We start from the raw sequence: 10282 nt of genomic DNA, 5'->3' as shown, positions 1-10282 counted from the left end.
TGGTTTGTCTTGTACTGGTCGATTTTGTTGACGCTTCGTTCGGACAGTGAAAACTCTGTCCGTTCGGTGGGTCTGTTGACGTCCTTGTTGACCTCTGTGGTGGACTTGTGGATAGCCGTTTTAGTACATCTGTTTAGACTTAGAATTTTGATTGTGAAAAATAAATCCAACATTGTTGCTCTTTGTTGTGTAATATAGCTATGATGAGATCACTCAAATCCTAATAAAATGGCAAATTGGAACACTGATAACTTTGTAATTGCCTTATCTTCTTCCTAAAACAATATATATATATCGAGTACTTGTTGGGATCAAAAAAAAAAAATTTGAAATTTAAAATTCAAATTTGAGAATATAGAAAGAAGGAAATAGAGAAAGGAAAGATTCAAAAAAAAAAGGAGAAAGAATCCAATATAATCCTAGCTTATTTGGATTCTTAAAAAAAAAAGGAATAAAAAAAAAGGAAATAAATTTTTTTTTCCTTTTGTTGATTCTTTCCTACTAGTGGACAGGGGGATTTGACCCCCCTCCTCCCTCTACGCGCTGGCAGCAAGCAGGGAGGGGGTGTGCTGTGTGCACACCCCTCTCCGACCCCAGTACAAAAAAAAAGAGAAAAGAAGGAAAAAAAAAAGCTTGGCTCTTTTATTCGGCGATTTCGACGACGGCGCGACAACGACGACTTCGACAACGACGCGACAATACGACTTCTACGACGATAAGGGATACGCATGCATCCGAAAAGCATACGTGCGATTTTTGTTGGTTTGATCAACCTGACCATCTTCGTGATAGGTTTCGAACCGATCAAATCTGACATCAAATCATCACTTCCACGGTACGTATGCATGCTTAATCTCTAAACCGTGCAGCCATCTCTGTGATAGGCTGGACACGGTCAAAATAATTGATCGAACCGGATTATGTAAATCGTGCGGCCATCTTCGTGATAGGCTCGACATGGCCAAATGGGTATAAAAAAAACGTGCGGCCATCTTCGCGATAGGCTCGGCATGTTCGAAAGCGAAAACCGTGGGGCCATCTTCGCGATAGGCTCGACACGATTAAACTCCGCGTATTTGAATAAGACGTGACAAAAAAATAATAATAATAAAAATGATAATAAAAAAATGGACGTGTTCTGATTCGTCATCTTCGACGTGATAAATTTCGTCTAGACAAAAAAGATACCAAATTTCATATATTCGGACAAGAAAAAAAAAAGCAAACAAACGAAAAAGAAAAAAAAAAAAAGAGTTGGGATCCTCTCTATCTGGCAGTCAATACAAAAAAAGGAAAGAAAGAATAAAAAAAAAAGAAAAGAAAGGAAAGAAAAGAAAAGAAAAGAAAAAGTTGGGCACTACTTCTCTCTCTCTCTATCTGACAGTCAAAAAAAAAAAGAAAAAAAGAAAGAAAGAAAGAAAAGAAAAGAAAATGAAAAAAAAAAGAAAAGAAAAGAAAAGAAGTTGAAGAATTGGACTTGGTTTTATTTTGAAAATGGTTCAATCCATTATGGGCTCAATTTCATAAGCATTCAATATATATATATATATATAGAGTCCGTCTCCCGTACTTTCGAAAGTACGGGAGGCTCCGTGCTTGTAAGTAGTTTTCGATGATAGGACGTTCGATTCGACGATCGGCTCCGTTAGGTATGATCTACTCTATTAGAACTATCTAGAAACCAAATTTTAGATTTTTTTGACATCATTTACTAAGCGATCAAAAGGTCTAAAAAATGACTATTTTAACGGTCGATGTGGCACATTTTTAAGTTCAACGGTGTAGAAGTATCCAAATTACATGAAAATTTAATAGAAAATTCTACTTAACATCAGTAGAAAGATCAATACTTCCGATTTAAAATTTGAATCCTTTATCACTGTTTTTTATGAGATTTTCATTTTCAGCCGTTCATTTTGAGGCTACTCGTTCACTAGACAAACGAAATCAAAAAATTATGAAATTTGNTGTAAAGTCCAAAACCAATTCAAGTCCACACGCAGATTCGGGTCCAAGGCCTAGAGCATATAAAGCCCGACACCCATCTTAACCCACATGCAGATTTGGATCCACACCGGACAAGATCCTATCTGAACCAAACAGGATCCTTTTGAACCAAACTAAATGGATTCGACTTGAACTGAAATGAATCCGATCCGAGCCGAACTGAACCGGAGCCGAACCGAACCGGATCCCGTCTAAACCAAATCATAATGGGTTCGACTTGAACTTGAACCGAAGCGGATCCGATCCAATCCAAACCGAATCGGATCCAGTCTGAACCAAGCTATAAAGGATTCAACACGATCCGAAGTGGATCCGACTTGAACCGAACCAGGAAGGAGTCAACTTGAACCGAAGTGGATCCAATCCGAACCGAACTAGGAAGTATTCGATTCAAATCGAAGTGGAGCCGATTCGAACCAAACCATAAAGCATTCAACTTAAACCGAAATCGAAAAGGATCCGATTTGAACCGAACAAAGAAGGAGTCAACTTGAACCGAAGTGGATTCAATCCGAACCAAACAAGATCCGACTTGAATCAACTCTAGCTGAATTCGGTTCAACCTGATCAGGGTCCGACTCGAACCAAGGTAGGTCCAACCCGAACCAAACCATGAAGAATCCAACTCGAACCAAACCATGAAGTATCCGACTCGAATCGAACCGTAAAGGATCTGACTCGAACCGAACCAAAGTATAACGGTTCAACTCAAACCAAGTCTTGATGAGTCCCGAACCAAAGCATAACGGTTCAACCCAAACCAAGTCTTGATGGGTCCCGAACCAAAGCATAACGGTTCAACCCAAACCAAATCCGAAGTGACCTAACAAACTTGATGTCGCCCAACTCAAACCAAGTCTTGATGGGTTCCGAACCTGTCACGCCCCAATCCCCGCCGATTTGGTCCGGTTCGGGTCACGTCAATAGACGCCAAACGGACAGAGCCTCCCCTGTCCGCCCGAGGCTCTAACGACAGGTATAATGAAGCAATCATATGAGGAGATTAGCTATTATACAAGACTTGCACGAGGACAAGCAACAACGAAAGAGGAAGCTCTAAGCTATGAACATAAACAAACATGATACTTGATTGCATTTGCATCAAATAAAAGTAACTAAACTATTACATTCCTTTTCTTTCATTCATAATTCTTTTACAATTTAGCCATTCACCAAAAATACAACATTCATTTACAACTTTGCATTCCTAAATCAACAAAATAAAGTTGATACAATGATACTTAAAAATGGAATGACTACCAAATGAAAAGAGTCCGGGTGGCTACTAGCTATGGCGCTATACCCTTACCTCGGTCCTCCGCTACCCCGCTCGTACTAGGACCTGTAGGGTTAGTGGTGTGAGAACTAAACAAAGTTCCCAGTGGGTTCGGCAAGCGACCTCGCCGACTTATCCACTAGGTTTATCCAGGCATAAGTATTTCAAGAAATGGAAGTAATAACCATACTAATGCAACTAATACTATGCCTGCAAGAAATCTGTCAGAAGGTATATAGTCAATGCTATAAAAGAAATGCATGCATGCTCAAGTCATAAATGAACTTTACTGTGGCTCCTTACCCAATCTTACTGGTTAACTTCGTTAGCCCCAAGCACTCATAACCCAAATCCCTTATAACCGGGGAGGCCCTGCACTACAACCCGAGGGACCGTCTTAGGGACCGCGCTCTCTTGGTGATGATTTCCGGAAACATACCGCTTGAGGGGGAGCGACCTCCCTCAAGCCAAGACTTATTATGAGTATCGATCAAATCCCCCAACTTGAGGATACTTAGCCACTTTGTCACAATGCCACTTGTTGATAGGTTTTCTACCTATTGTTCTTGTCAACTCTCTAAATTATTCTTGCCACAATGTCACTCTTGGTTAAACCTATATTTAACATTCACTTGCTCATGGCCAATCTCATTTCTAATGTTCATGTCACCTTTGTTAACTATTGTCAAGTCCGTGTCTCAATTTCATGCAAGTATAGGGTTCTTTACGCATGTCTCGAATGGTTCCATTTCAATCACTAAGTTCAACTACGTTAGAAGCAAAGTATTGAGGTTCAACCATTTACAATCACCAACTACCCTATCATGCATGAGTATTCTATACATAGTATGCTCAAAAAAGGTGAAAATAAACATAATGAGGAATCCGGTGATTCTGGCGTGCACCCCCCACCTTGTGAGGTGTAAGAAAGCTAGTCCGACACTTTCCAAGTCCAACCGTCGCCCTAGCCGCGACCTACAACCCAAAAGAATGTTCATTTTAGGCCTTTTGCATATGAACCTTACGCTACGATTTTCGTTTCGCGAAATGGAGTTTCCCACCGCGTTGGGAACACCCCTAATTAGGTTTCTACGGGTTCATTTCGTCCCCGAAAAATCCTAGGGCAAAAGCCCCAAACTTAACCCTAATTTTGACATTCTAGAGTTTGCTCCTAGATTGATCTTGTAGCTAAGCAAAAGATAGCTTAGAATTTACTGGGAAGCTCTCTAATGAAGTTTTTAAGCTTCTAGAATCAACCCTAGGGCATCTACTTCGAGACCTAGAGATCCACCATGAGAGGGGTTCAAGGACTCCAAGATGTTCATGGTGCCAAAGCCATTAGAGGGTTTCTAAGCCTTCAAAGAGATCAAAACCCAAAGATCTTAGGTCTAAAACCAAACCCTAGACCTATTCATACCAAAACCTCACCTTAGCCACAAGCTCTCCCAAGGTCCACCTTGTTGGAGAGTCACCCAAGCCTCCAAAGCCTCCAAATCACCTTCTTCTCCTTCTTTTCCACCACCTCCAAGCCTTTGGAGCTAGGGTTTCTAGAGAGAGAAAGAAAGAAATGTGAGGGAAGGAGTTTGGTTGTGTTTGCTGTGAAGGGGAGAGAAGAATGGGCCCTATGGAGTGTTGTAATAATTGCATTTAGGCCCCTCAACTTCATCTCTGCAGCAAACTTACCCCTGCTGCCAGAGGCCCTGCGTACCGGTACACGGGGTCCCGTACCAGTACAGCCCTGCGCAGAAGCCCAAACCCGAGAGCAGCCTCGCTCGGTTTCGCAAGGTGCGTACCGGTACACGGGGCCGCGTATCGGTACACCACGTATTCTGCCCAAACCCGAGAGCTGTCTGGGCTCGGGTCGATGGCTGTACCGGTACAACCATCATGGTGTACCGGTACACCAGGCTCCAGACTGCGGGTTTTGACTCTGTTCGACTCTACTTCGCGTCGCAAGATGCCAAAACCATTCTAACATCTCATTTGCTCATTTTTTTTGCCCTCCCAAACATGTTGGAATGTAAATTGGAACTTGTCCGTCACTCGCTCTCGACACTTCAACCAATTTGATTAAAGTTCGATTATCGCCTCGGGATTTCGATATGTTACATTCTCCACACCTTAAATTTAGTTTCGTCCGCGAAACTACCAAATTGAAATCTAGATTTCATAACTCAATACAGATTCCCGAAGAGGTGTGGATAGTGCTCCTTCATCTCACTTTCGAGCTCCTACGTTGCTTCCTGATCGCCGTGTTCGCACCAACGAACTTTAACATACGGAATCTCTCGGGTCCATAACTTTCTCACTTCCCGATCAATAATACACGCCGGGAACTCCTCATAAGTCATGTCCTCTTGAAGCTCAGCCGGCACATATGCGAGAACATGCTCGGGGTCGTGAACATACTTGCGGAGTTGGGATACATGAAATACGTCGTGTACTCCCGCAAGTTGTGGTGGTAACGCCAACTTGTAAGCCATCACACAGATTCGTTCTAAGATCTCAAAGGGTCTGATATAGCGGGGACTTAACTTTCCGCGAATACCGAACCGCTTTACTCCCCGGGTCGGCGACATTTTGAGAAATACGCGGTCTCCAACCGCGAACTCAATGTCCTTTCGCCGCTTGTCGGCATAGCTTTTGTGCCTTGATTGCGCCTTCGCTAACCGTTGTCGGGCGAGACAAACTTTCTCCTCCGCCTCCCGAACCACATCGGGGCCAAGAGCAATTCTCTCGCCCATGTCGCTCTAATGAATCGGCGAGCGACATTTCCTTCCGTAAAGGGCCTTGAATGGCGCCATCGCAATACTTTCTTGGTAGCTATTATTGTATGCGAATTTCGCCATTGGTAAATGATCGTGCCATCCGCCCTTGTAGTCAAGTACATACGCTCGGAGCATATTCTCAAGTATTTGAATTGTTCTCTCCGATTGACCATCACTTTGAAGATGAAATGCCGTCGAAAAGTCGAGCCGTGTGCCTAATGCATCTTGTAAGCTCTTCCAAAAATGCGAAGTGAACCTCGGGTCCCGATTCGATATGATAGATACCGAAACCCCATGTAGTCTCACCACCTCGTCGATATATACTTGAGCTAGTTTGTCTTCCGACCAAGTAGTGTGGATCGGCAAAAAGTGTGCCGATTTGGTCAATCGGTCCACAACTACCCATATCGTATCGTGTCCACCTTGTGACCTAGGCAAACCCGTCACAAAATCCATCGCTATGTTTTCCCACTTTCATACGGGTATAGGTAGACTTTGTAGTTTTCCCGCCAGAAATCGACGTTCTGCCTTCACCTGTTGACACGTGAGGCATTGTGCCACAAATTCCCCGATGTCCCTTTTTATGCCCGGCCACCAATAATGCAACTTTAGGTCTTGGTATATTTTGGTGCAGCCCGAGTGAATGCTATAGGGAGATTGGTGTGCTTCTTGCATAATTGCCCGCCTAAGATCCTTATCCTTGGGCACACACCAACGGTTCTGAAACCGTATTGCACCATCGGTCCCAATGCCGAATTCATCGGCGCTACCGCTCTCTACTTTGCTCCGCACCTTTTAGAGAAATTCATCGAAAATTTGCAATTCTTTAATCTTCTCCAATAAGGTTGGTTGCACTATCAACGTGGCAATTGTTGCCGGCACTCCCGGCGCCACAACCTCTAACCCAAATCGTTGCATCTCCTTTTGCAAAGCCGGTTGAGGTGTAACCACCATCGCCAAATTATCCGCCGACTGCCGCTGTCGCAAATTTAGCTCCTTCTGGGTGAACAAATATTTGAGACTCTTGTGATCGATGTAGATCTCACAATGTTCCCCGTACAAGTAATGCCTCCAAAGCTTTAGCGCGAAAATAACCGCCGCTAACTCGAGATCATGTGTCGGGTAGTTCTTCTCGTATGTCTTCAATTGGCGCGAGGCATAAGCTATCACTCGGCCATTTTGCATCAATACACACCCGAGTCCGACATAAGAGGCATCACTGAAAATGACATAACTCTCCCCCGGCGTCGGCAAGGCAAGCACCGGAGTAGATGTCAGTCTCGTCTTGAGCTCCTCAAAGCTTCGCTCATATCCGGGGCTCCAAACATACTTCACCCCTTTGTGCGTAAGGCGGGTTAGAGGTTTTGATACGTTACATCCCCTTCGCCCTTCTCCGCCGCTCGCCCTTGCATGCCTCTTCATCCATGCCCACTCCGATATCCTCCCTATCGTCGCCGAAATGGGGGGCAACGCGAGTGCAGGAAGAGCGAGCGAGCATGTGGAGGAAAATAGAGTCGGAGCTGTGGTTGAGCAAGGCGCGAAGAACGGAAGAGGAGGGGCGACGGCTGAGAGAGGTTAGGGCAGAAAACGAAGATGGTAACGACATTTTGATCATTTTGTCACGGTTTACCCCTTTGTAAACATTTCTCATTTTTCAAGGGGGCAAAGTGTAGGTTTTTAAATGACAGGGGGGAAAAGTAAAAAAGCGGGTATTGACAAGGGAGTTTTCTGCAATTTAGCCATATATATCTATATCTATACTATATATAAAAGTGTATAGAAATTCTGACAATGACAGACAGAATCGAAAAAAGAATAAAATAATATTCTATATATTTCCTACGAATAGGTACTAGCAGGTATGATCCGTTAATAAAAAAAAAAATCTCAAATAAAAATGAACGGTTATAATTAATCTGTTAAAAAATAATATTCTTATCCATCTATAAAGGAATCCAAAAAGGAATAAAAAATATTTTCTATATTTTCTACCAACAGGTATGATCACTTAATTAAAAAAAATCTCAAATAAGAATGAACGGTTATGATTAATCTGTTAAAAAATAGCATTCTTATCCATCTATAAATCTAATTCTATGAACAAATATCAATTAAAATTGCATTCTTATCCATCTATANGGAATAAAAAATATTTTCTATATTTTCTACCAACAGGTATGATCACTTAATTAAAAAAAATCTCAAATAAGAATGAACGGTTATGATTAATCTGTTAAAAAATAGCATTCTTATCCATCTATAAATCTAATTCTATGAACAAATATCAATTAAAATTGCATTCTTATCCATCTATAAAATTGTCTTACGAAGAAAGGGCTTTTATTGGTAAACAAACGAACGAAAATTGCATTTCAGTACGAAAAGTATTTTCGCTCTATTTTTACGAAAATCCAAACGCACCAAAAACAATACATTTATTTAATTTTTTTAAGATCATCTCTGAATTAGATAACATCATTAAATAAACTTTTTTTTTGACTAAACTCAATTAATTTAAAAAGATAGAAAACGAAGGGCCATAATTAGAAAAAACAACTGGGTACTATTTGAGAATAACATACAGTTGACGGGGTTTTGTAAAATTTTAACTAATAAAAAATCATGCCGTAATTAGCTATTATATTATAGCCACTAATTTAACTCCGTACATTATTAGCCGCCAACTTAGCATTGCTCCTTGTGCAGTTGTGCATGAAATTTCCTTTTTCTCCTTAATTTGACAAACTATACCTAAGGTTACTAGTCATTTATGTTTTACTCCTACAAATCCAATAAAAATAGTTTCTCACACTATTTTTATTTATTTTTATTTTTATACCAAAATCTGGTATGTTACATTTTCCACCCCTTAAAAGAATTTCGTCCGCGAAATTCAAATCACGCCTCAATTCAGCTCCATGAGCAATTGAGGGTACCAACTCATTCTCCCACTCCAAACCGGCTTCACACAATCGTGATTCCAGAAGCGGCTCATACTGAAGGATGTGGGTTTAATCCTAAACACATTTCCAAAATGTGATACAAAAGTGCATCACGGATTTTGCAAGTCATAAAGGCAGCGCAAGTCGATACTCGACAACTTTACGCGCTCCAACACCACTCGCCATTCGGTACACAAAGAACTCTTCTTTGCACTGGCCTTCCCTTTTGGGAATACATTCCAATTCGATCACCGATATTGCTCAGAAGCAATATCACCGGTGTATCGCTCCGTCGTGAGTGCTCTAACTTGGCACTGACCCTAAACGTTAACGTGAGATGGCCCACTTCGGTACATCTCAAGCTTTAGTTCGTTCATGAACATAGTGTCCAACATCATGTGGCTTTCTGCTAGTTTGATGTCTCACAATGAATACTTCATCATCTGATATCATATGCCACGATTAACATCAAACTATTTCCGCAACGAGCTCACACGAGCGCTTCGTTCGTAAATTCGAGTCAAACTCCTCGATAAGGCCACCCGCCAAATCGCTCTCTTCGGTCTCCCCAGGTGGACCAAAGGCCACCAATCCTACGTAGGCCTACAGCTTAAACCTGTCTCAATACGCAGCGTCTCTCGCTCGCAAATGCAGACCCAATCTTGATCGGGCGAAATTCTCACTTGGGAATTCGCACACACTCCAACCAGGAGCAACTAAGACCCCAAACCACGTCAGGTCCTCGGGTTGGGTCACAATCATACTCGGTGTACCATCGGTCACACAATTTATCACGTGGCATTCCACGCTCCCGGGCCTAAACTCGGACTACCGTCCTGACCAGAACTCCGCCCTACCCGTAGGTACCGGGCCGCTGTCACTCACAGCTGACTGCGCCTGCCCAATGGGTCCAAGCTCCACAGTCCACAAATGGTCCAGGCACGGGTCGTCCCCAAGCACTACCCGCCGTCGTCGTCCTACACGACATGCTCTACCGAGTCACACGTATCACTACCGGCTACTATGCACCTAATGCGAGTCACCAGTCCCACGAGTGATCCATGGCACGCTTCACACCTAGCAATGCTCAAGTGCTACTGCCAATACACTCTCTCGGCTGAATTCACATCCACACTCTACGGGTATCTATATTCGAACGTCATACGCCTCTATAGCGTTCCACACTAAGTCCAGTGTTAGGCAACTCTTGCCTATGCACACCGGCCGCACGAGCACAACCGCCTACCTCACCTTGAGGTACTACTAGGCCCACGTGCTCAGACTTGGCC

This window comes from Ananas comosus, linkage group 16 (assembly GCF_001540865.1).
Source record: "Ananas comosus cultivar F153 linkage group 16, ASM154086v1, whole genome shotgun sequence".
NCBI lineage: Eukaryota > Viridiplantae > Streptophyta > Magnoliopsida > Poales > Bromeliaceae > Ananas > Ananas comosus.
Note: the sequence above shows the minus strand (reverse complement) of the source record.